Here is a 25,341-nt window from a genome sequence, read left to right on the forward strand (position 1 = left end):
TCCCACCCCCACGCACGCAACCTCAGCTTCATACTGGACTCATCGCTCACTATGACCCAGCAAATCAACGCCATCTCATCCTCATGTTTCAACACCCTCTGCATGCTTCGCAAGACCTTCAGATGGATCCCCATTGAAACCAGAAGAACGGTCCACCACAGCCTCGTTAGCAGTAGACTGGACTATGGCAACGCACACTATGTGGGAACAACTACCAAGCTCCAGAGAAAACTTCAGCGCATTCAGAATGCCTCAGCACAACTCATCCTTAACCTGCGTCGCCACAAACACATCTCAGCCCACCTCAGAGACCTCCACTGGCTCCCCATCAACAAAAGGATCATCTTCAAACTCCTGATCTACGCTCACAAGGCTCTCCACAACGCCGGCCCTGCCTACCTCAATGAGTGTCTCAACTTCCACATCCTGACACGCCAGATCCGCTCCGCCAACCTCGCCCTTGCCACCATCCCCCGTATCCACCATACCACAACCGGTGGCAGATCCTTCTCCCACCTCGCCTCTAAGACCTGGAACTCCCTCCCCGTCAACCTACGTCTGACCCAGGACCTTCTGACCTTCGGGAAGCGTCTCAAGACCTGGCTTTTCGAGCAGTAGCACCCCCCAGCACCTTGAGACCCTACCGGGTGAGTAGCGAGCTTAACAAATGATTGATTGGAATCAACCATCATTGTAAAAATTTACAACAAGCAGCCCTCCTTTTCATGCTCATTTTAAATGAAAAGCCTGGATCAGTCTGCTGCCATTCAGGTTTTAGTAAAGCCCAGGGAAACCTTAACCCAAGTTAATAAGTCTGCACTGGCCCGCCCTGAAGATGACTGGAGGGCATGGTGAGAACAACGCACATAATTATTGCAAAACACATCATCAATGACCCAAGTCTCCTGCAACAGGATGATATCAAATTGCTGGACCAAGTCCAACCAGACCTGGGACCTCATTTTAGCCTTAATCCCATTATATTCCAGCTTAGCACACTTAGGTGATACTGTCCAGTGTAAACTCTATTGGAGAATGGAGTACCATAGACACCCCCTGTAATGGCCCTGGGCACGAACATGGGGGCTGGAGTGTTACCTAATGGTACTGTTGGGGTATCATTTGCACTCTGTGGTGAGGCAGTGGGCAAGGGGACCAGTGGCATCCAAGTACTGTGCCCCAAATCTGAAAGTTAGTCTACCTCGGACAGGGTGGAGAGTGCTTAAAAAAAACTAGAAACATTGATCCCAGGGTACTGCACCACATTTGGCTGGACTGCCGGGTGCCTCAACACTTGAGCTAGGTTGCTATAAAAATAAGACGGGGCAAAAGCTGGATCAAGTTGGATTGGATCAAACCACTAATGGCCTGGGATGCCAGGCCATCTGCAGTCCTGGGCTGCTGAACATTCACAGTAATGAAATCCCCAGCAAAACATTTAGGTTGCAAACCCTCCCACCCACATCCTTAAAATGTCACTAACAGGACAACGGGAAATTTAGTTGCTTCCACAGACCCCAAGGGCAGCTTAGGAGCAATGGCTAGAATGATCACATATGGACTTGAGGCCGGTGGCAGATGTAGAATAGAGGGTTCATCCCTTCATGACTGCACCATAATCTTGGTTCCCAGTGGCTGTGTGCTGGCTAGTAGTATGATTGCTTCATTCCTTTGAGAAATGGCCTTAGTGTGGCCAAGAGTTCTAAAAGTTCCAACAGTGCCAGTGGTAGGGTTACAGTTGCCAACTGTAGTTATGGTAAATAAAATGGGGTGACCAGCAGCTGAATCAGGACTGCTTTGTTTTACTGGCCCAGGCGCCACACTCACACCTTGCCTCACTCCTTTAACTTCAATAATTCTAGACAGGGTAGATTGGATTGATGCCAGCCTAGAAATGACTGGGTCTAACTTGGCGTTAAGGATATCATCAAACTCCACCCTGAGCAAATTTATCAGTTCCCCCACATGGCTCATATCTTGTCAAAGTAGGACCTCAGAGTGTAGATCAGAATTAATCTGGATCAATTTCCCTCTAGTAGTAGCAGTCCTCCTCCTATGTTTGCTCACAGAGCTGGAACTTTGTGATCAGCTGGGTGCCTGTGTCACATCAGATGCTGGGTCATTAGGCAGAACTGATGCTGTCAGGGTACAGGTACGGCTGGGTGAAAGCATTGCTTGACAGGGAAGTACCCTTATGTTCAGACTGGACAAAGCACACAGGTGGGTCACCCATGGGCAAAGAACCCAGGCTCAGCCTTTAAATTATAGGACCATCTCTGTCATGGAGAGTTGAAGCTCTGCTAATTCATTTTCTTTAGGGACAACCCCTACAGTACTTGCTATGTGGTGGAAATTCTAGCAGGTGCAGGGAAAGATTATGGTTTGCTGAGTGCAGTTTTTTTTTTACCCATGTTAAGAACTGGATGAACAATAAGTAGCAACTGTGCCAATAAAAATATAATTAAATATGTAAAAATGGGGCACCTGCCACAGTCCGGGACAAAATCAAGGGAGGTTGCCCAGTCCAGCCTCTTCCAGTCAATGACAGGTGCAGGATGAGCCTGCCCTTGGCATGACCTTTGCCCCTGGCATGGCCCACACATGTCCTATGGTGCAGGAAGGATGTTACTGTAATCAAGCACAAAGGGACTCCTGCCCATGTCCCTCAGGCAGTGCGCCACCTGGCGCTGTGTTGTATGGGACTTGAAGTCTCCAAACAGCAGCTCTTCTCTCCTGCACTGCAAGAAGTAGGTTGGCGCTATCAAGTGCAAGTTTTAAACAGTTGGGCATTTGTACTTATGTTTTGCATCCACTTGCAGTGAAAAATCCCAGTTTTCACTTGGGTAAGGTGGATCTCCCATATAAACGCACTTGGTTATATTCTAACACCTTATATTGCTTAACTTACATTTCAAAATAGCTGGAAAAATGATCCAAGGGTTCATTTTTTAAATATTAATTTAAAATCAATCTTAAGAGTCTACTTGTGTTTTATATTACTATTTGTCACTTTCAGAAAGTTGTCCTTTCCCTGACTGAGCCAAACATGCCTTGCTGCCAGTGTTCAGTGTCACACGACTGTTAATGGCTCTCCTCCGGTGAGATAAGTATTGCTCCCAGACAGTGGACAAAGGGCTTTGGTGTGGGGGAGATGTTTTCCCCCAACAAGCTGTCCATATGGATGGTACCCAGAAACGTAATAAACATCAGAGCGAGCCTCCCCTGTCACAGCCTGATATGGCCACACCTGGGCCTGCTTCACTTTCTTTTGTCTTTATAGCCAGTCTGTCTTCAAACCCAATGGAGATGGAAGCTACCCAGAAGTGGATTGAAGTAACCCCAACCAAAGGTTTGATCATTATGATAGCCCTACTTATGGGTGGACAAATGGATCACTTCTCAGGGAAAGGATTGTTATACCATGTAGGTTTTAGGTGGCGAGGAGTACTGTGGGATAGTTTACATTCCAAAATGCAGTTGGGCAGTGGCCAGGAGTGCCCCCACCTAAAGACTGACACTGGACATGTATGTGCCCTGGCCTCTTCAGATCATCTACGGCCCTGTGGAAGGCAGAAGAAAGACTGCACCTGATTTTGTGACGAGTGAGCCAATCCCCTATGTACTGGACCTGCTCCCACTTGTACCCAAGACTGAGAAGTGGATTCTGAGGGTCAGTTGGCTAACCTCCTGTTAAGTTACAGGGACACAAAAGGTGCAAGAAGCCCATTTTCCAGAACAGCCCAGCTGACCAGTTACAACTGGACTTGCCCTGGACCTGACCTAGACCCTAATTTTGCCTACTTGAGTGAGTCCCCACGCTAAGTGTTGTTCCAAAGGTCCCAGCACCTTTAAATAAGTGTCAGGAATTACTCCTCCTTCCTAATCCTAAAAGCCGGGGCTCACAAAGGTTTCAGAAAACCAACTGGAAACTAGGACTCACCTGCTCAGTCAATTTGATGAAGGTGAACTGCTGCTGGGTTAAAGATTTCAGTTGCTTCTGCTCAGACCTATTCCTCAACAGCAAATCTGTTTCAGAGGGACATAGTAGGGAATGTACCCGGCCTTGTGGAGCCCTGTTTGCCTACAGCGTGTAGCTTTACCCAGCTGGAGGAATCCAGAGGAATCCGAGCTCCAAAAAGTGACTAAGTCCGAAGGTAGAAATCTTCACCAGATGAAGGTACCAAAAGTATCCACCCAGCAAGGCACCATCTTGGGTTGCAAATTATGAATTTCTCCCACTCTGAGCTTTCCCAACAAATGGCAATGGATACACCAGGGCTTCATCCAAAGGCTATCTTGCCTCGTGGAACCCAACTCAGTCACAACCTGCTGGCTTGCGGAGGATTTTAGAAGGAAAACCTTCCACATGGACCAAACCTGGTCTCTGTAGCTGACTTGTTCTCCATCACGGTTGGCCTTAAAACGTACCCCTATCTAGTGCGACCAGTTGCTAGTGGTTAGCACTTTGGGCCTGATTTAGGAAACGTTAGCGCCGCCTTTCCGTCATTTTTTGACATAAAAGCTGAGCAAACTTTCAAAACATAATTATATTTGATAAGCTGAATGCATGTACACCCACTAGGGGTTCAATTTTACCAGCTCCTTTACATATTGCCAAACATAAGCATTCCATGCTCCACATAATTATTCTGAATATGCAATTAAATGTATTTCTTGGCCGCATAGCAATAAGGCTTTCAAACCATGGTATTTTTATTGCACTTATCCTGCAGTTTAGGTCAAACCATAACACCATTACGTTAGGGACCAAACTAGTTACTGGATCCCTTCTTCTCAAGTGCAGGTCAGGGAATACCTGATCTTATGGTTAATGTGTAGGAGGCCATTGGAAGCCAGTTCTGGGGATGTTCTATTACTGAAATGGAGGTTGGAGGAGCCCATTTCTTTCCTTGAGTTAAGGCCCACGGTGCTGTTGAGTCACACTGGCACTAATTTTTTTAATGTTTTAATTGAGCCACGACATAGATATAAGGATCTACAACGAGAAGCAATGAACCCTTGAAAGGCAATCTCATCCACAAGGATATTAGTTTTGATTTTTCACAAAACTTCCACAAGAATTAATTTTGAAAAATTGAAACTCTTTTGAGTATTAAAGCACGCCTGTATTTTTCAGACCATGAGATACATGTATTGTAATTCTTCAAGGGAATAGGCACTTACCCTACTACAAAGTAATTTTACACAAGCAGCCTCTTTCTGTTGCAAAAAATGTACTGTGATCAACATGTCGAGCCAAATGTTTATTCTTAATTCCGTGGAAAGAAGACTATGATCTCCTATGTCATTAGCCTGCGGTACTAAAAGACCTGGCAGCCTTAGAGTGGTCTTCCCCAAAAGGTTTTGCTTGCCTTGCCTTACATTTACTGATCTATTTTTGTTAGCCTGAGGACTCTGGGTACTTTACCACTGCTAACCAGTGCCACTCCTCTAAAACATGGTAACGTTGTATCCAGAGTTGGCATATTTAACTTACTTATACTTACTTATACTATATGTGCCCAGGGCCTGTAAATTAGATGCTACTAATGGGCCTGCACCACTGATTGTGCCACCCACTTAAGTAGCCCCTTAAACATGTCTCAGGCCTGCCAAGCCAGTATGTGCACTTTCACTGCCATGTTGACTTGGCTTTTAAATCCCATTGCCAAGCCTTAAAAGTCCCTTTTATTACACAGAAGACACTCCTAAGGTAGGGCCTAGGTAGCCCATAAGGCGGGGTGTGGTGTAAGTAATAGGCAGGACATATACTTGTTAGTGTCCTTGAAGTACGCCAACGTCATCACATGCAGCGGGGACACGCTGGAAGCCATTCCCTTCCAGCGTGTCCAGGGAGGGGACTTATTTTGTAAGTCTTTCTCCTGGGCGAAAGGAATATGTTGTTAACTGTCTTATTTCCTGTCATCATTTGTGATCGTAATGTTTATTTCTCCATTATTTCTAGTGCAAAGCTTTTGTTTTCCTTTACTGCGGCTCCTGTTGCGGTTTCAGCACTGGCTGATCTGTAGTTGCATGTGTTTGGTAAGAAAAGGTTTGTTGTACTGTTTAATTCAAATAAGTATCATTGCTTTGCATGAATGCACTTTTTGTAAATACTGTAATAATAGCAGCATATTTACCTTCTGTTTGATTGTGTATGAAATTATCTTTGGGTTTGTGCGCAATGTGTATTGTGTAATTTTCCTTTGTTTTTCCTTTATAGTTGGATATCGTTGGACCTTGCTGCGTCTGTGTTGAGTAGGCGCTGGTGAGTCTAGCTGTCTCTGGCAAGTGAGTGGTATCGTTTTTAAGTATATAGGTCTTTGTGATTAAGCCACACTTTCTTTATTACTCGTTTTACACAGTGTTAGTTGTTGTTGACTTATTTGTCATGTTACTTTTATTAAAAGGTATTATGTGTAACTGCAGGATTACTCATTTATTAGGTTGTTAGCTTTTTGAATCTTCCTCTGACCATGATTATAAGACTCATTGCATCTGAGGCAGAGGAGGAAGTGAAAGATTCTGGCAGTGAATTTTCTGTCTGAGAGGAATCATCTGATGATGAAGCCACTTACATTGTGGAGGAAGTGCCTCTTTTAGAGGATTACACTGATGTGCTGATAGTGCAACAAGGGGCATATGGATTGCAGCCTGGTGCTCCACAGCTTCCCATTGGAAGAGATGAACTCTCAGTTGCCCCAAACATGGTGCAGCTGGTGTTGCCTGCCTTTACTGGTGTTGCAGGGCGTAGAGTGAATATTGTAAAGTTTAGGCCTATACATTTCTTTCAGTTATTTACGGATGATGTATTTTTGGATGAGATTGTTGAGCAGACTAATTTGTATGCTAAACAGTATTTGATGGACAACAGTGCCAGACTGAAGCCCCACTCTAGAGCTGCCCTGTGTACTCCCACAAATCTGGATGAGTTTAAGAAGTTCTTAGATTTAGCTTTTTTAATGGGCTTTATAAGGAAGCCGTTGCAGTCTTCATATCGGTATACTCGTCCCTTAATGGTAATTGCTATATTTTCTGCAACCATGAGTCATGATCGGTATTTCCTCCTGCTTTGGATGCTGCATTTTGTCAATAACGATTTAGCATTGCGACAAGATCACCCTGATTGTAACTGACAATTTAAGATTCAGCCTGTCATTGATCACTTTGTAGATATGCTTTCAGAGATCTATGTTCCAGGGAAAGAAATAGCTGTTGACGAGTCTTTGGTCCTGTTCAAGGGCTGTTTGGCTTTTAGGCAGTACATTCCTAGCAAGAGGGTATGCTATGTAATTAAGATGTGTATGCTGTCTGAGAGAAGGACTGGGTATGTCTATAATTGCAGGTGTACAATGGTAGGGATTCTGGTATTGACACCCCTTGTTGTCTGTCCACTTTCGGAATTAGTGAGAAAATGTATGGGAACTTGGTACAGTACTTTTTAACAAAGGCCACCATTTATGTGTAGATAACTTTTCCACTAGTGTACAATTGTTCAGGGAATTGGTCAAAGTGGACACTGTTACTTGTGGCACAATCCACTCCAATCGTGAAGGTTAGCAAAAATAGCTTGTTTTGTAAAAAAACTTGGGAGGGGACAGTGCAGTGCTTTGCATAGTGATGAACTTCTGGCTGTGAAATTTGCACACGGAAGATGTTTACATGCTGACTACCATCCATGCAGAAAGTAATTCACCTGAGATTGTTTTGGGTCAGGTTGCTGAAGTATGCAATCCCGTGTGTATTTTAGACTATAACAGGCACATGTGTGGTGTTGATAGGGAAATTCAGAGGCTGGATCCTTACACTACTCTTCATAAGGCTTACATTTGGTATCCGAAGTTGGCTATCCATCTTTTCTACTTAGCAAACTTTAATGCTTTTGCTGTATTTATGGACTGTTCTCCAGAGTTAAAGATTACACTTGTTCAGTTTTAGGAGTCTGTGATAGGCAGCCTTGTTGTAGTGGAACAGGCAAGTGTTCCTAGAGTTGGAGTGGTGGAGGATGTGGCTAGACTGAAAGATTGCCACTTTCCTGATCACATTCCCTCTACTCCCAAAAATGACTTTCCTAGTAGGAGATGTAGAGTCTGCATTTGAAGAGGTGCTCAGAAGGAAAGTCTAATGTACTATCCCGACATTCCTTCTAAACCTGGGCTCTGTGCGCCCTCTTATTTGAGAATGTCCCACACGCAAAAGAGCATGAAAGTATAAAAGTGAACTGCCTGTTCTATATTGTTTTATATTTTCTGTTTAGTTTCACAGCTGGCATTAGTGTAATGTATTTAGTTGGAGATTTTGTGTTTGTAGATTTGTATTTACTTACAATTGGTTTGTGTTTTCTTTTTTGTTAAAAACAAATGTAATGGCAGTGGTCATAGACTGGCACTTGGCTGGCATTGTGTGTGGACTGGTGCTTGGCTGGCAGTGTTTGTGAGGTGGCGCTTGGCTAGCAGTGAGTGAGTAGTGACTTGCTGCTGGTCACTACACACACTGCTGGCCAAATGCCAGCCACACACTCCGTCAGCCGGTGTGATTGTGATGTCAGGCATGTGGGCGAATGAAAGTGATGGGCCCTTGAATGGCACTGTCTGTTGACATGAGTGTTGTAATGTGCTGGGCCTGCGGCTGGCGGCGTGAATGGTCTTCTTTCTGTCACTTATGAAAGGTGTGTGAATGGACTGTAAAGCATTTTTTTTTAGCTTTCAATTATTAATAGTATATTTAATTTTTGAAAAATCTCTTGTTAATAACATTTTATATATTGGTTCGAACAATTCCTCACCCTCGTGCCAAATCCAACCAGTATGTATGTGTACCAAAACCATTTTATTGCACTCTCCTCTCAGTTGGAAATTCAACTCATGAAAAAAACCTTCTCTGCTGTATTCAGACATCATAGCACACCCCTGACATGCTAGGTATCTTGGGTGGGTCCCATTTGATGAAGCATGCCACCAACTAGGTTGGTGGGTGAGGGGTCTTTTTAACAAAGCCTAAGGGTGCTTTTTTCACAATTTGAGTGTTTGGGACATCACAGAAATAAAAGGCTTGATAGTGTGCTCACTTTATGTCTACGGAAATTCTACCAACTCTAGATATGTACAAAAACTAGAGGGTTGTGTGCCTCTTGTGGATCCCAACAAGTTTTCCTACCCACAATGCCCTGCAAGCCTCAAAATGTGATTAAAATTACACTTTTTCCCTGCCTTTCTGTGCCTAGTTTTTCAACAAACAGAAATAAACCACCAATTTCCTACTGCCCATGTTCCCCTCTGTCTCCCAATAAAAATGATACCTCACTTGTGTGGGTGCCCAAAGCAGAGTCACCCTAAAACAGTATTTAAAAAAACTGTCCTTTTCGGCCCGCTTTGGTTCCCCCACAAACTCTCCATGTTTTTGGCCCTTTCCTGCGGCAGGCACTTGGCCCACCCACACAAGTGAGGTGTCATTTCTATTGAGAGACCAAAGGGAATGCTGAGTGGTAGAAAATCTGTGGATTCCCTCAGATTGAAGAACTTTCCATCACAGAAATGTGAGGAAATTTTGTTTTTTAGACAAATGTTGAGGTTTGCAAGATATTCTAGGTACAAGAATGTGGTGAAAGCCACACAAGTCACCCCATCCTGGATTCCCCTAAGCATCTAATTTTTACAAATGTACAGGTTTGCTAGGTTTCCCTAGGTGTCGGTGACCTACAGCCCAAAATCCGCAGATAGGCACATTGCACTAAATGGCCAGTTTTCAGTGACAAAATGTGATGTGTCCGTGTTGCGTTTTGGGATGTTTCTTGTTGTTGGCCCTAGGCCTACTCACACAAGTGATGTACCATTTTTATCTTGGGGGAATGCTGGGTGGAAGGAAGTTTGTGGCTCCCCTCAGATTCCAAAACTTTTCATCACAGAAATGTTAGGAAAATGTGTCTCTTAATACAAATGTTGAGGTTTGCAAGGGATTCTGCGTAACAAAATGTGATGGGAGCCACACAAGTCACCTCATCCTGGATTTCACTAGGTGTCTAGTTTTAAAGAATGTACAGGTTTGCTAGGTTTCTCTAGGTACTGGCTCAGCTAGAGCCAAAAATCCACAGATAGGATCATTGTAAACAAAGGTTCAGTTTTCGTAGGTACTAGGCCTATGCGCACAAATGAGGTATAGTTTTTGTTAGGAGACTTGGAGGAACACAAAATAGCAGAACAAGTGTTATTACCAATTGTCTTTCACTGCATTTACGCCTTCCAAAGGTAAGACAGTAGTTAGGAAAGAAGACATTTTGAGAAATGCCCTCTAATTCACATGCTAATATGGATGCCCACAATTTCAGAGATATGCAAATAACCACTGCTTTTAAACTCCATATCGGTGCCCATTTCAGAAATACATAAGTTTCCTTTATACCTAGTTTTCACTCTTTATTTTTTACCATATTAATTGCTGTTACCCAGTACACAATGAAAACCCATTGTAAGGTGCAACTCATTTATTGGCTCTGGGTACCTCGGGTTTTTGGTAAACCTACAAGCCCTGTACACCCCCTCAACCAGAGGGGTCCAGCCGATGTAACGGTATATTGCTTTCAAAAAGTTGCCATAGTTTGAAAAGGTTACACATGAAAACGTAGACAGAAATGGATGTTTTTTTCAACTCAATTTGAATATTCTTTTTTATTTCATGTTATTTTCTATAGGGAAACCTTGAAGGATCTACACAAATTATCCCTTGCTGAATTGAGAATCTTGCCTACTTTTCAGAAATGTATAGCTTTATGGAATCCACCATTGTTTTCACACCCATTTCTGTCACTAACTAGAAGGAGGTTGAAAGCACACAAAAAAATTGGAAAAATGGGGTATGTCCAAGTAAAATGCCAAAACTGTGTTCAAAAAAGTGTTTTTCTGATTTTAGTCTGCCTGTTCCTGAAAGCTGTGAATGTGTTGATCTTAGCACTGCAAACCCTTTGTTGATTCCATTTTCAGGAGAAAAAAAACAGATGCTTTCTTCTGCAGCACTTTTTCTTCCATTTTTCAAAAAAAATCCAAAATATGGCAGTATTTTGGCTAATTTTTCAATCCCTTCCAGGGGACACCAAACCCTGGGTACCATTAGAATCCCCAGTTTGTTGGAAAAAAGGATGCAAAAGTGGCCTCAATAGCTTATGTTGACAAAAAGTTATGGGGGTCTAAGCACAAACTACCCCAAATAGCAAACAAAAAGGATTAGCACTGGGGGGAAAGGCCTAGCAGCGATGGGATTAAGTGTAATTCCTGATTGAGAAGGACTCAGACTGTTGTGTTTTGTACATATGGACTCGTAATAATAAATAATCTTTAATGGGAAAGTTAGATAAGTATGGGCTGCAGATTCTAGGTACGAGTGTATATGAGAACTCAGAAATGGACATTCCCTCTGTTTGTGACAGCTAGATGCCCGAGTCTGCCAATAGACGTATGTGTCCTCCTACGAGGGCATGTGTTAGGATGGCCTATGCTACAGGCTAATCAAAAAAATGGAACACTCCTTACCTCCTGTGGCCACACCATTCAGTATTTGTCAGCGGGGATCCTCAGGTCTCTCAATGCTGTCACTGTCTCTGCTGCTACTTTCCCTGGATGTCACAACTCTGCGGCTCATATTGCCCAGTTTCTCCTAGAGCTGCTTCCAGTATCGCTCCAGTGGTGATCCTGGGTAAGATCTGCCTCTAATCGTGCTTTCTTCATGGACCAGTGTTCATTCAGCCATATCGTCCTGTCTCCACTGTGCCTCTCTCCCGGAGCTCCTTTGCACAGAGGCTCTGCCTCTCCATAGCCCAAAGTTGCTCTGTACATGTATTTTGTTAGGGCTGAGATCATGTTGGACCAGTAAATATCATTCTCTTCCAGCCCGCTAGGCCGAGCTGAAAAGATCCACAACGCATGTGCCAGAGGGAAGAGCTTAAGTTTTGCAGGAATTGTAGTACTCATTAGGGCTGGGAGATGGAAGGCTTCACCACCCAGCAGTTGGTGGAGGTTTTGCCGAACTCTGCACTTTAAGTTGAGATTGGAGTGGCAAAACTCAGCAAAATCTGCTGATAGAGTTTACAGCTCACCTCTAGTGCTAGGGGAGGAGTTTGTCCCAGTTGGTGGAAAAGAGCATAGCATGGTTACCCTAGTGTCTATGGGTGACGTGGAGATGGTCCCTAAGATCCATATGCCTTCCAATACTACCAAGTATAGGCAATGCATTTCAATCAATGGGCAAGGAATGGAAGCTTTGAAGGGCACAGGTACCACGCTGACTTGTAGAAAGGAGTCATCTGTTGCCCACAGAGCAGATCAATGTATTCCACCAGGTAGTAGTAGCAGACAACTGTGAGACTACCCACTGGTCTTTGTTCCCTTTGAATCGGGGGCAGTCTCGGGTGTTCTGCAAATAGCTGGAAGCTTGCCATGCCTGTGGACTGTTTGCTAGGGAATGACCTAGAGCACCCTGCCTGGGGGGAAGTGGTGCTCAGGTCACACCGAGGAATGTTGGGGGTACCTGAGTGGGCTTTTGCTACCACCAGGTCCATAGCCACCCTGAACACCCTGAAGGGGAGTAAAAACAATCTGGTGCCTGGAACAAGGGCCCAGACAGCTGCCAAGTCAAGGAAGGAGAAGGGGACTTGAGAATCAGCAATGTTACCCTACGAGAGAGATAGGCCTTGCAATAGTGAAAAACGAATTTAGCAGACATTTAAAACACACTAGTTCATGTCCTACCTTTTAAATACACTGCACCCTGCCCATGGGAACTGCCTTGGGCCTATCTTAGGGGTGACTTACATATAGTAAAAGGGAAGGTTTGGGCCTGGGAAGTGGGTTCACTTGCCATGTTGAACAGGCAGTTTAAATGCAGTGGCAGGTCTGAGACATGTTTACATGGTTACTCTTGCAGGTGGCACAATCGGTGCTGCAGACCCACAAGTAGCATTTGACTTACAGGCCCTGGGCACACACTGTGCACTATACTAGGGTCTCACTAGTAAATCAAACACGCCAATCATGGATAAACCAACTACCAATATAATTTAGACAGAAAGCACTCACACTTTAGCACTGGTCAGCAGTGGTAAAGTGCCCAGAGTACTACAGCCAGCAAAAATCCAGCTCAGGATTTAAAAAATCAGGGTTCAGAAGCCAAAAAGACAGGGGAAACCATGCAGAAGGGCAATTCCAAATGTGACCTACTGGATCCTGCTGAATGGCAGGTAGAAGGAGGACCCACCAGTGAGGACTTCTGCAAGGCTCAGAGGGAGGACCCAACCTTGGAGGGCATGAAGCAACAGGTGGACGCCCAGGCAGCAGGGGATGCCTCTGGTAATTACTGCATTTACGGGGAGGTCAACCTCCTGTACAGTGAGCCTACTGAACCAATGCTGGGGACAACAAGGGCTCTGGTAGTCCCCCAACTGTACAGGTCCTTCCTATTGGGGCTGGCTCATAAGATTTATCTGACAGGACATCTGGGCCAGGACGAGGCCTTGGCCAAGCTTTTTCTCCACATTTATTGGCCCCAGATGAAGAGGTCTTCAGATGCATTCTGTGGAACCTGTATGACCTGCCAGGCCAGTGGACTGAAGCTAAAGGTTCCCCTGTCTCCCTCACTTGTCATTGGCACTCCTTTCAAGACAGTGGGCATCAACATTTTAGGGCCCCTACATCCTCAGAACACTCTGGTTACAGCTAAACCCTGGTTTTGATGGATCACATCACTAAGTACCCAGAGACCATGCCACTGAGGACTACTACTGCACCCGCAGTGGCTAGGAGCCTGATGGTGATTTTTCCTCAAAGAAGTGATGTCTAACAGGGGCATCAACTTCATGTCTGCTTGTATGCAGTCAATATAGAAGGAGTGTGGAGTTACTTATAAGTTTCCCACACCCTCTTATCCATAAACTAATGGGCTTGTTGAGAGATTCAACAAGACCCTGAAAGGCATGATCAGGAGCCGACCTGAGGCTCTAAGGCATAAGTGGGACTTCCTCTTGTCATGCGTCCTTTTTGCTTACAGAGAGATGCCACAGAAGGGGGTTGGGTTTAGCTCTGTTGAGCTTCTGTTCAGGTACCCTGTAAAAGGCCCTCTCTGCCTGGTAAAGGAAGAGTGGGAACAATCTCCCAGGAAACCTCCCCGGGATGTAGTGAACTACATGCTGGCCTTCCGAAGCCAGATGATCAAGTTGTGGAAGCAAGCTTCAGTCAATTTAGAGACCAGTCAGGAAGTAATGAGGCAGTGGTATGACCAGACTACGACCTCTGTGGACTTGCAACCAGGACAGAAAGTGTAGATGATAGAGCCCATGGAGCCTGTGGCCCTCCAACTCCATTTGACTGGTCCCCATGAGATTGTTGAGTGTAAGGGGGAGGCCTCCTACTTGGTGGACACCAAGACCCTGAGACACCCCGTAGGGATTATCTACCTCAACTGTCTTAAGCCCCATTACCATAGGTCTGAGGTCACTATTCTGTTGGTGACAGATGGAGGGAAGGAAGGGACGAGTGACCCTCTCCATGACCTCTTAGCCTCCAAGGAGAAGGACAGGCCGGTGAAAAGTGTGAATCTTTCTCCTACCCTGATTTCTGAACAGCAGAGGGACTGCCACAGGTTTCTGTGGCAGTTCTGTTGGAAAATGGGTTATTGGTAAGGGCAGGTAAGTAACTACACTTAGCAATAGGCCACTAACCTCCACTTAGGTCCAGTTAGGTGTCAGTAAATTAAACCTAACTCAACCCTTGGTAGCTTGGCAGTGAGCGACAAGGCTTAACTTAGGAGACATATGTGTAAAGCATTTAAAAATCACAAAACAGTAAATAAGTAAAACACAGAGCACAATAAAAATCCAAACCAATTTATAAAAATAGATTATATTTTTATCTTTATAATGACACCAAAACGAATAAAATCGGATAAGGGGAACGGAGATATGATTTTTTAAAGAATTAATACTTTCTAGCACAAAGAAACAAAAAGAGCCAATCTGGTCATCTGGTCGTACCTCGACCAGGGCAAAGTCAAAGTTTAAGGCCGACCGCGACGGAGCCCGGCTACATCCCGTGAGAGGCCTCGGTCAAAAGTTTACCTTAGGACTTCGTTGTTTTCTTCAGCGGGACCAAGTCGCCAGTCCAATCCGACCTCCTGAAACTCTTCCTCGGATATGCGTCGTAGGAGCCCTGGTGGAGATTTTTACCTTTGGACTTAGTCGTTTATTCAAGGTGAAAATCCTTCGACCGGGGCAAACCTGAATCTTGATCCGCCATCCTTGGAACCCTCTTCGGATACACTGCCTGGGAGGTCCCGGTCAACTTCCTACATTCGGACTTAGTCACTTTTTCAGAAATTGTCTTCACCAGGACGAACCTGCAAGTCAGGCCAGGCCACGGTTGAGGCAAGCCGGTTAGAGTTGCCACAGCGGGTCGGTCCCTTTATGGAGCTTTTTTCCAAAAGTTCTCCAAACTTCTCCAAACTTCTGGATCTTCTTCCAGATGTTCCTTTAAGGGTCTTTTGAGGTCCACAGCTCACCCCAAGGTTCCAGAAGCTTTGAGATGCTCATTGAGGGTGCCGGCAGCAACTCCCAGAATGCACCTGGTGCAAACTCCTTTTTTGGCCACTGGGCAGTGGTCAGCTGGTTGGTTTCTTCAGGAATTGGTGGAGGGGACTCTGGTTAGCAAGTTTTCACCTGTAGCAAACAGGGAGTCCCTCCTTGAACCAGTTGAAGCCAGGCAAAGTCCTTCTTATGGTGAAGCCCTAGTGTGCAGCTGGTGCAGTCCCCCAGAGTTCAGTGTCCAGGTGCAGGTCAGGGGTTCAGGAAGGCAGTCCTTCTTCTTCTGTAGTTTTTCCTTTTTGGAATCCTTTAGGGATCTGAGATGTGGGTGCAAGTGTGCCAGTTTCATCCTTGATCCTGGGTGAAAAACAGGGGGTCCTGGTTCTCCAATCAGGGGCAGGGTCCTTCCCCCTGTGATGACCACTTCCTGGGGAGTGTGGCAAAAATCAATCCCAGGGAACAACATTCCTAAAAAATCCATCATGGCTGAAAGTGATTTTTGGAGGTGACATCTGGCTGAGCCCACCCACTGGTGTGGCTAAAAATCCTAAACACACCCCTCTCCTGCCCTCTCCTAATCTAATTAAGGGGCACCTAATTGTGTGGGTTTACAGGATGTGAGGGGGTCCAAATGTCCTTCCCTGCCGTTGAAGACCAGTTTGGCAGCCCTCTCCCCTTCCTGCTGCCCCATCTACTGAGGGGAGATCTCCTTCCCCAGGCACATCTCTTTGTGTTGAGCCAGGCCACTTCACACCTTATTCAGGCAGCCTGGCCAGGCTGCCAGAGGCTGGCCAATCAGATCAAAGCAGCAAAAACACTGCAGGGCTGAAGTTGGCAACTTTTCAGGTAAAGTTTAAAACTCCTTACCTGAACAAGTTATATTAAATCCAACAACTGGAAGTTGTGGGATTTATTATAACAATTAATTTGATACTAAACGTGTGGTACCTGGTACTTAAGGTGACTTTTAAAATTAAAATAATGTCTCCCTATTCTAGTCTATGAAGGCCATTCACTACTAGGAGGTAAAAACAAATCTGGCTGGTTTACCTCACCAAGGCTTATAAAACTATTTTTATAAGGTCCCTGCTTATAGTTACATGGCACCTAGCCCTAGGGGCACATAGGGCACACCTTAGGGGTGACTTATATGTACAAATAAGGTTGTTTAAGACTTTGGAACTGCTTTTACTTCCAAAGTCGAATTTGCATGTAACTTTAATTTAAAGGCAGCCAGCAAGGTAGGCCTGCCTTTAAAATGACACTGGGCACCTCAGCAGTGCCCCTATGGGGGCACCACCTATGTAGAGGTCCCTAAACCTACATGCCCTACCATATACTAGGGACTTATAGGTAGGTTGACTTAGCCAATTATAATTACCTAATTTGCATACTGGTTTTACACAGAGCACAGGCCCTGGGACTGGTTAGCGGTACCCAGAGTACTGTTAGAGTCAGGAAAACACCATCAAAAAAGTGAACAATGGGGGCAAAAAGTCAGGGGTCCTCTTCAGTCAGCCCTGTTTTCTCACAAGTTCTCTCTGTTTTTCCTCACTCCTGATGTTATACACTTGTGTACCCATGACATAGGCACAGGAGACAGCCTCCCTGTCAAGAATAAAAATTAACGACTGTTAGACAAAGTGAGGGCCAGCATTAAGGAAGAGGTTTCTAAAATGCTGGAATTGGGGGTGATTGAATCTTCCAGTCACCCCTGGTACAGACCTGAGGTGCTGGTACCAAAAGCTGCTCCAAAGGGCACTACACCAGAACTCAGGTCCTGTGTAGTCTATAAGGGGCCCAATTCAGTCACCAAAACTGATGCTCATCCAATCCAACAGAGGCAGATAAGATCATTGACAGATTAGGGGCTGCTCAGTTCCTGAGTGCTTTTAACCTTACTTCAGGACACTGGAAGACTGCCCTAACTGAAGAAGCAAAGGAGAGGTCTGCTTTCACCACCCCAGAGGGTCACTACCAGCTTAGGGTAATGTCCTCTGGGCTCAAGCATGCCCCTTCCACCTTCCAGCGGTTGATAAAGCAAGTCTTGGCTGGTATGGGAGCCTTCAGCGCTACATACATGGATGACATAACTGTCTTCAGCAGCTGCCTCAAGGTAGAGCTTCAGGCCCTGCATGATGCATTCCTGACTATCAAGGACAGTAGGTGCCAGATAAGGAAGGGGGCTGTGGTGTACTTGGGACACCTGATGGGCAAGGGTAAGGTGAAACCCCTCCAGGCCAAGATAGAAACCATCATAGCCTTGGAGCCGCCAAAGACTTAGACAGAGGTGAGAGCCTTCCTAGGCTTCATCGGATATTGCAGGAGGATTTTCAAAGGGTATGGCACCATTGTGCCCCCCCCCCCCCCATAACAGAACTAACATCAATGGAGCAACCCAGAAATGTTATCTGGACAGAGGCATGCCAGAATGCCTTTGACGCCCTGACACAATCCATGTGCACAGACCCTGTGCTCAAGACTCCTGACTTTTCCAAGGAGTTCATAGTTCAAATTGATGCTTCATAGCATGCCGTAGGGGCAGTACTGTCACAGATTAATGAAGAGGGCCTGGGCCAACCTGTAGCTTTCATTTCCAGGAGGTTACTACCCTGAGAACAGAGGTGGAGTGCTATTGAGCTGAAATCCTTTGCTGTGGTTTGGGCAGTGATGCCACAATGGGCAGATTTTATATACGTTAAGTCTCTAGTAAAGTGAACTATATGTGCCCAAGGCATGAAAAATAAATGTTACTAGTGGTCCTGCAACATTGATTATACCGTCCTCTTAAGTAACACTTTAAACATGACTCAGGCCTACCACTGAAGAGCCTGAATGGGCATCTTCACTGTCATGTTGACTTGGCATTTGAAACCCCTTTGCCAAGCCTTAAGCTCCCCTTATATTACACAAAAGGTACCTTTAAGGTAATCCCTATGTAGCCCTTAGGGAAGGGTGTAGTATAAGTAAAAGGCAGGACATATTAAGGTTTACATGTCCTGTTGATGAAAACCCCCCAAATTAATTTTTCTCTACTGTGCGGATTACCCCTCTCATAGGATAGCATTGGGGATTCCCTCATATGTTTATTTAGTGTAATTCATGATTGAGATGGAGTAGGACTGTTGTGTTTGGTACCTTTTTACTTGTGATAATAAATCTACCTTAATGTTAAATTTGTATTTATCACCACAACTCTAAAAATGCCACTTTTAACAAGTTGCCATTTTTGTTCTCTTAAGCTCTGTGTGCCTGCTGCCTGCCTCCAATGCATGTCTGGGTTGGGTGACAGGTGGGTGTTGTGCATTCCCTCTAGTCAGTCACACATTTAGGGAACTGATGTGTGCCTGATGGGCCATTCACATCCTGATGGGCCATCACTGTGCTCAGGGGCCATCCCGGGCAGGATGCATGGGAGAAGCTGACACTAGCACCTAATTAGGGCTGTGCCTGTCCCCACACAAAGAGCTGCATACCCTGCTGTAGTGTGTCTGGAGCCAGGGCAGGAAAGGGAGGATCTGTGTGCACTTCAAAGTCCCTCTTTGGAGTCATCCCCACACCAAAGGCACCACTAGGTATAAGGACTGAACTTCTGACCCTACCAAATCAGTAAACTTCTCAACCTGAGGACATTCTGCCAGGAGGAAGGAATGCTGTGACTCTGATGAAAGTCACTCTGCTAGAACCATGGTGGGCCATTCAGGACTCCTGCTTTGTTGTGCCTGCTCTGCTGCCTGCTATATCCTTGCCTCAGAGTGAGAAGGAGTGGACCTGAATATCTGCATCCCTCGAACAAAGTGACTCCACGACCTTGCTGGTGTGCCTCCTTTTTTGCAGTCTCAGGGACATCAAAGGCTGCCTGTATGTCTCCTACTCTACCTGGAGTCTGTGGTGCCAATCCAGTCCTGCACCCTTGGAAGTGGGTTATTGTGTGCTGCAACTCTCGACATTGACACCATCACCACCACTGCACAAGTCAGAACCACTGCATTCCTCCTCAGCGACAATGCGTTGCCACTGCTGCAGAGGACAAATACGTCACATCACCAACTGTGCAGCTAGGAAAGGTGCATTACCTTTAGCCCAACGCATCGCCTTCACATAATCTGGCTGTGCAGTTCGACAACAATGCATCGCCTTCACAAAGGGGTTCAATGCAGCACCACTGTTCAAGGATCGATGACAGCATGGTTCAACAATGGAGAATCCCCTTACTGTGCAGATCGGAACAGATGCATCCCCTTCGTATCGTCTCCTCAGATCCTCACCTCAGATCCTCAACTATGACACAACCCTCCAAACAAGATACTCTTTTAGCGGGACAAGGTTGGTATGTTTAGCCGACCTGCACTCTGTTGTGGTTGGCTTGAACTTTGGATTTACTCCATTCTAGCACGACCAGATAGCTGTGGTTGGCTGTTTATTCTTCTCAGCACCACAGTTACATTTAATCTTTAAAAATTAATATCTTGACTTCTACCTACTGGATTTTTGTTGTTTTAGTTTTGTATTTCTCATTAAAAAAATGATCAATTGTTTTAACTTGGTGTGGAATCTTTTGTGGTGTTTTCATTTTGTTACTGTAGATATGTTGCACAAGTGCTTTACACATCGCTTCTTAAGTTAGGCCAGAGTGGTCTGTGCAAAGCTACCAGAGGGTGAGCACAGGTTAATTTAGGGTGTGTACCTGACTTACCCTGACTAGGATTATAGTCCCTACTTGGGCAGGGTGCATACCTCTGCCAACTACAGACCCAATTTCTAACTGTATCCAACATAGTTTTACCATCTGAAACAAACTTCATTCTTTTGGCATATCAAATTCACAAACAGTAGTGCCAGAACAATTTTCAAAGTAGGTTGCTGGCCATGAGCTTCCCATTAGTAAAGTCACATGTGTTGTAAAATAGTGAAGTGCTACTTAAAGTGCAAGTGTAGCAAATGAGGTAAACCCATTGAGCTAGAGGGTTGATAGTCTAGTAGGGGGGTCCAGTGGTGAACTGTGAAGCACATATTACAACTATGTGACTAAAGTGTGCTAAGGTATTGCTATATAGCAGGAGAACATTCTCCATCAAAAAGGCTCTTTTTTGTGAGTAAATCATTAAAAACATTCTCTGAAATACAAAGGCAGTTTTGAGTGGTGGAAGAGTGAGGTCTTAGTTGCTCTTCAAAACTTTCTGCTGTCTGTTTTAAAGAAAGACCTGAGGAACATTTGGGTCTAAACAAATTAGCACTGTTCTGCGAACCTTCAGTCCAGATGAATAGGCTCTGATCCAACCTCCCAAAACAAAGGGCCAAATTTAACATTTAACAGAACATGACAGTGCATGGCACTGTGCCAAATTTGGCAGCATAGTGCACGTAATTTTCAAAACGCAGGGATGCGCTGTCTGTACTAGAACATGACACACCCCTGTGTTTCCCCCAGTGCTAAATTTGCAGCCATGCGCCAAAGCAGCAACCCTTGCACCATAGTGCAAGGATGGCTGTGTTGAGGGGGAGATTGTTTCTGTGCAGGAAGGATCACCTTCCTGCACAAAAAACAATCTTAAATGGTGACTTGCTCTTTCTATGTGTGCTGTAGAATGCAGCACACATAGAAAGAGCAAAAAACGAGGAGAAATTAAAGCATTTCTCCTCATTGTGCCATGATAATGCCACCGCAAGGGTGGCGTTAGATTTTGGCGCTGCCTTGGTTTACGAAAACGTGTAGATCTGAGGCAGCATCAAAATGCAATGGGTGTTGCTGTGGCATGCCCATAGCAACACACACTATACGCCCATTCCAAGCAAAGTGCTGCATGTGAAGTGGCCATATTTACAAGGTGGCGTTAAGCCTCAAAAAGTGGCTTAACGCCACCTTGTAAATACGGCGCAGGGCATTGTGCCACTTGAGCATAATGAAAAGTGACGCTCCGGTTGCGCTAGGGGCTCTTAAGTATGCCCCAATGTGCTGTGACCTCCTACCTAAATATGTCCACTTTAAGTGTGAAACCTTACATTAGGGCTGTTTGCAACAGCTTACGTCCTTTCAGTCACACAGAAGGTAGATCATTCAGCCACGTACTCTGCATGCCTTATCAGGCAGCTCTCCTACCTAGCACCGGTGAAACAACCTGAAGGCTTACTATGCACCTTCTATGTTAGTCATCTAGCTATCTTAGGTCTTGATTTTAAAAAAGGTCGAAAACCTTAAAACTATTGGTTCTTGATGCCAAGGGTAGCATTAGCAGACCTCACTAAAAGCAAAAGTGTGAACCATAAATATTTTATTTATGGGTTAAAAACCATAGGAATCCTTAGATGGATTCTTGATATCTACTGATCTACATGTTTCTTTACTCAGTAGCTCAAAGTGTTTTTTTTCAAGTGTTTGCCACCCGAGGTACTTGTTGGAGGCTGCCCTCTATGCAGTGCACTAAATCAAGTACATTATGCAGAGGGTTCAGGCAACCACACATTGGTTTCCAGAGGTAAAAATAAGACCACCTACTGCTCCAATTTTTAAGGTAGCTGGTCAAACAGTTAGGGTGATTCAGGAGATGTGTTAAGTATTTGCTGTACTCACAAATCCAATAATGCACCACACACACTCAATGAATAACTCGAGACCAGAATTTATAAAAATACTTCAGACTTTTATATAATTTTCAAGACCAAAATCTTTAGAATATGTTAAGTACTTTTTAAATTATGACTTTTTGAAGTCTTAATAAAGTTAGTCTTTCTGTGCGTAATTACGCACCATAGGAATCAATAGGCAGTCACTTTTACAAATGCATTATCAATTGCACAGTTGTGTTACCAGTCTCTTCTTTTGTAGGGTGGTCACAGTAGTTGGTGGGCACCTCCTGCCATTTGGAGAGCCTCGGGCAGCTTCTGGTTCCGGCGGGAGCAGCGTTGGAAAAGTTCTTGGCACAGGGCCACCTGGATGGGCCACTTGGAAAAGGAGCTGGTTTGCAGATTTAAAGTTGGTGCCTGGAGGTCCCCTTGGGCTGATGAGGTCGCTAGGGGTTGGGGACCCTGAGCACACAGCAGATCCTGCGATGCAAGGCCCAGGGCGGCCAGGTGTAGGGTGATTTTGAGGTCTTGGATGCTGTGCACAACGAAGTCCACTGGAGGTGAGTCCCTTTGTGGGTGACTTACAGGACAACGGGGGCACTTTGGTCGGAGGTCCAGCGTGTTCCTGAAGTCACTTGATTGGGGCTTCCTCCTGATCCTTTTTTCAGCTCAGGGGGAGCTTTGTTTTCTGGTTATCCGATGTCAGCAGACCAGTACCCAGGGTATTGCTGTATCTCGGTCACTGGAGGGTGCAGCACCACCAAACTTGGTACAGTTGTGGGGCACATCCAGGTGGTTGTTCGTGTGCTGTGGGGTCTGGCTGTGGCTTCCGGTCGCAGAGATATCAGGGAATCAGTGAAGTGGCACTCACTGGTTTTTTGGTTCTTTGCAGTTTTCTTGCTTTTCTTGAGTGGTGCCTCCACTCAGGAGGGAGATCTGGGGTGATCCTTGAAGCCTGCAGATCCCCTGGGTTTCTTGGGGTCAGTCCAGTGATCATCTCCTCCACAGTCACGATTGTCGAGACTCTGATGCAGCAAGCAGGGGTCTTGGAGCCTCTTCTGGTGCAGCAGGTCCTCTGTTCTTGTCCTGGCGGGCTCTTTGGTGCTGGTGTTCTCTTCTTCTTGGGGTCCTTTTCAAAATCTAAAATCTTGGTCCAGGGGAGCACACTAAATACTGAATTTAGTGGGCGTTTTAGGGAGAACCTGGTAGTGTCCAATAGGACACTTACCCTTGGGTGGCTACACCCACTACAGTGACATCTTCCTGTGGGAAGGGTCACTTCCCTAAACCTCATTGGCTGCTTCCCTCCATTTCAAGATGGAGAAAACTGAATCAGAGGGTCCACTTCGCATGCAAGCCCTTAGGGGTGGTGCATGCTCATTGAGGCCACTCCTCCAACTCTATGTCTGGTTTCCCGCCTTTACTCCCGCCACAAATGGGGGTTTCCAAAGGGGAAAACCTTCTGCTGCTAGCAGCAGGCCTGGAGGCTTGGGTTTCAGGGGCTGTAGCCCTTTGAAGCTCACCGCCAGGGGGTTGCACATTCCTGAGTGAGAGGGTGTTAGCTCCTCCACCGAGGAAGGGCATTGTCTTACAAACCAGAGAGCCAAGGCTCTCCCCCAGGTTTGTACATTGGCTGTCTGGAGTGGCAGCTAGATGAAACCAGCCAGCAACTCTGCCAGTCAGGGTTAGCTTTTGCAGGAGGAACCTCTAAGGTGACTCCTGGGTACATTTAGGGTTAAATCCAATACTGGCATTCAGTTTGAATTTAATATTCTGAGTTGTTGGATACCAGACAACCCAGGGTGCAGAGTGGCCATTATATAGCTGGGGAACTTGTGCCTAGTACATAAATTAAAATGGCTGCTCTGTTCACTCACTACATCCTAGGATTGACAAGAACACAGTGGGGGCATATTGCTCATGCAATTATACCCTCACATATAGTATGGTGCACCCTGCCTTAGGACTGAAAGGCCTGCTAGAGGGGTGACTTACTCATAACATATGCAGTGTGTGGTGGACAGGGCACACAGAGGGTGTGCCATGTCGGTGCAATGGCAGTGCTGGGTGCATCTGAGTGCAGGGCCCTTGGGAGTGGCACAATCAGTGCTGCTGCTCCCAGGGGACTTCTCTTAATATCTCTTGCCCTGGGTACTGGGGTATCCATTTACTAGGGACTTATAGGGGTATTTAAGAGTGTAACCAATTGTGCCAAGCATCACAACAGATTTAGGGAAAGAGCTCTAGCAGGGGCCCTGGGCACTACCAGTTTCTAGAACAGATCAACATCAAGCAAACAAGTGGGGGGATAACCATGCAAAAAGAGGCCACCTCTCACAGTACTGTGTGCCAGTAGAAAAGAACTGTCCCATAAATGCAGCAATTTAGTGGAACAATACACCACCTACCAGTATAAAGCAATTGTGCTTCTTGAGCTATAGGCTAACACCAAACACACCTAACAATGTCAGAAGTAATTTGCAATTAAGTAAAGATTTTGGGCAATACATATCATTCCATGCTGTATATGAGGGACTGAAATACTACAATGTAATGTTAGGATACAATTGCCTACATAGAGAAAAAGTACACACTGGCAAAAGCACACTGCACCTATTTCTGTACCTACTTTTTCACCAGTCCATTTAATTGGTTATTCATATATTTGCAATGTTCTGTTTGTTTATATCTGGTAGCACATATTGTGTTGTTAAGTTGCTCAATAATTCAGGAGTCAAAATGCATGTTGAAATCACAATTACACTTTGGTTTTAGTGGAGCTGCGTGAATGCAGGTGCATGTTGAAACTTTAACCAATCCCAGGATGGAAAGGTGACAGAAAGACATTTGGGAATGCCCACAAACATGCAAGTTTGTGGGTGTTTCCAAACGTCTAAAGCAAGCTTCACCTTAGAACAAACTCTTCAAACCCATTGAGTGGGATTTAAAGTGTGGCAAAGAAAGCTGCACTCATAAAGGCATTCACAGCCCATGACATCCCCTTCTACATTCCTGACAGAGGTAGGAAAGAAAATTTGTCATAAGTATGTTTATTGACAAATGTATCTTTGTGAATCAGCCTGTGTGATTTTATTGCTTGTAAAAGGAATATCGATTATAAATAAACATGGAGATATAAAATATCAGAGGTTTGTTAGGACTCTACTAAAATAATTATTCACTTGAAAGTTCAGTTTAGAAATAAAGTGAATGTTTGA

This window comes from Pleurodeles waltl, chromosome 4_1 (genome assembly GCF_031143425.1).
Source record: "Pleurodeles waltl isolate 20211129_DDA chromosome 4_1, aPleWal1.hap1.20221129, whole genome shotgun sequence".
In the NCBI taxonomy this organism is placed as follows: domain Eukaryota; kingdom Metazoa; phylum Chordata; class Amphibia; order Caudata; family Salamandridae; genus Pleurodeles; species Pleurodeles waltl.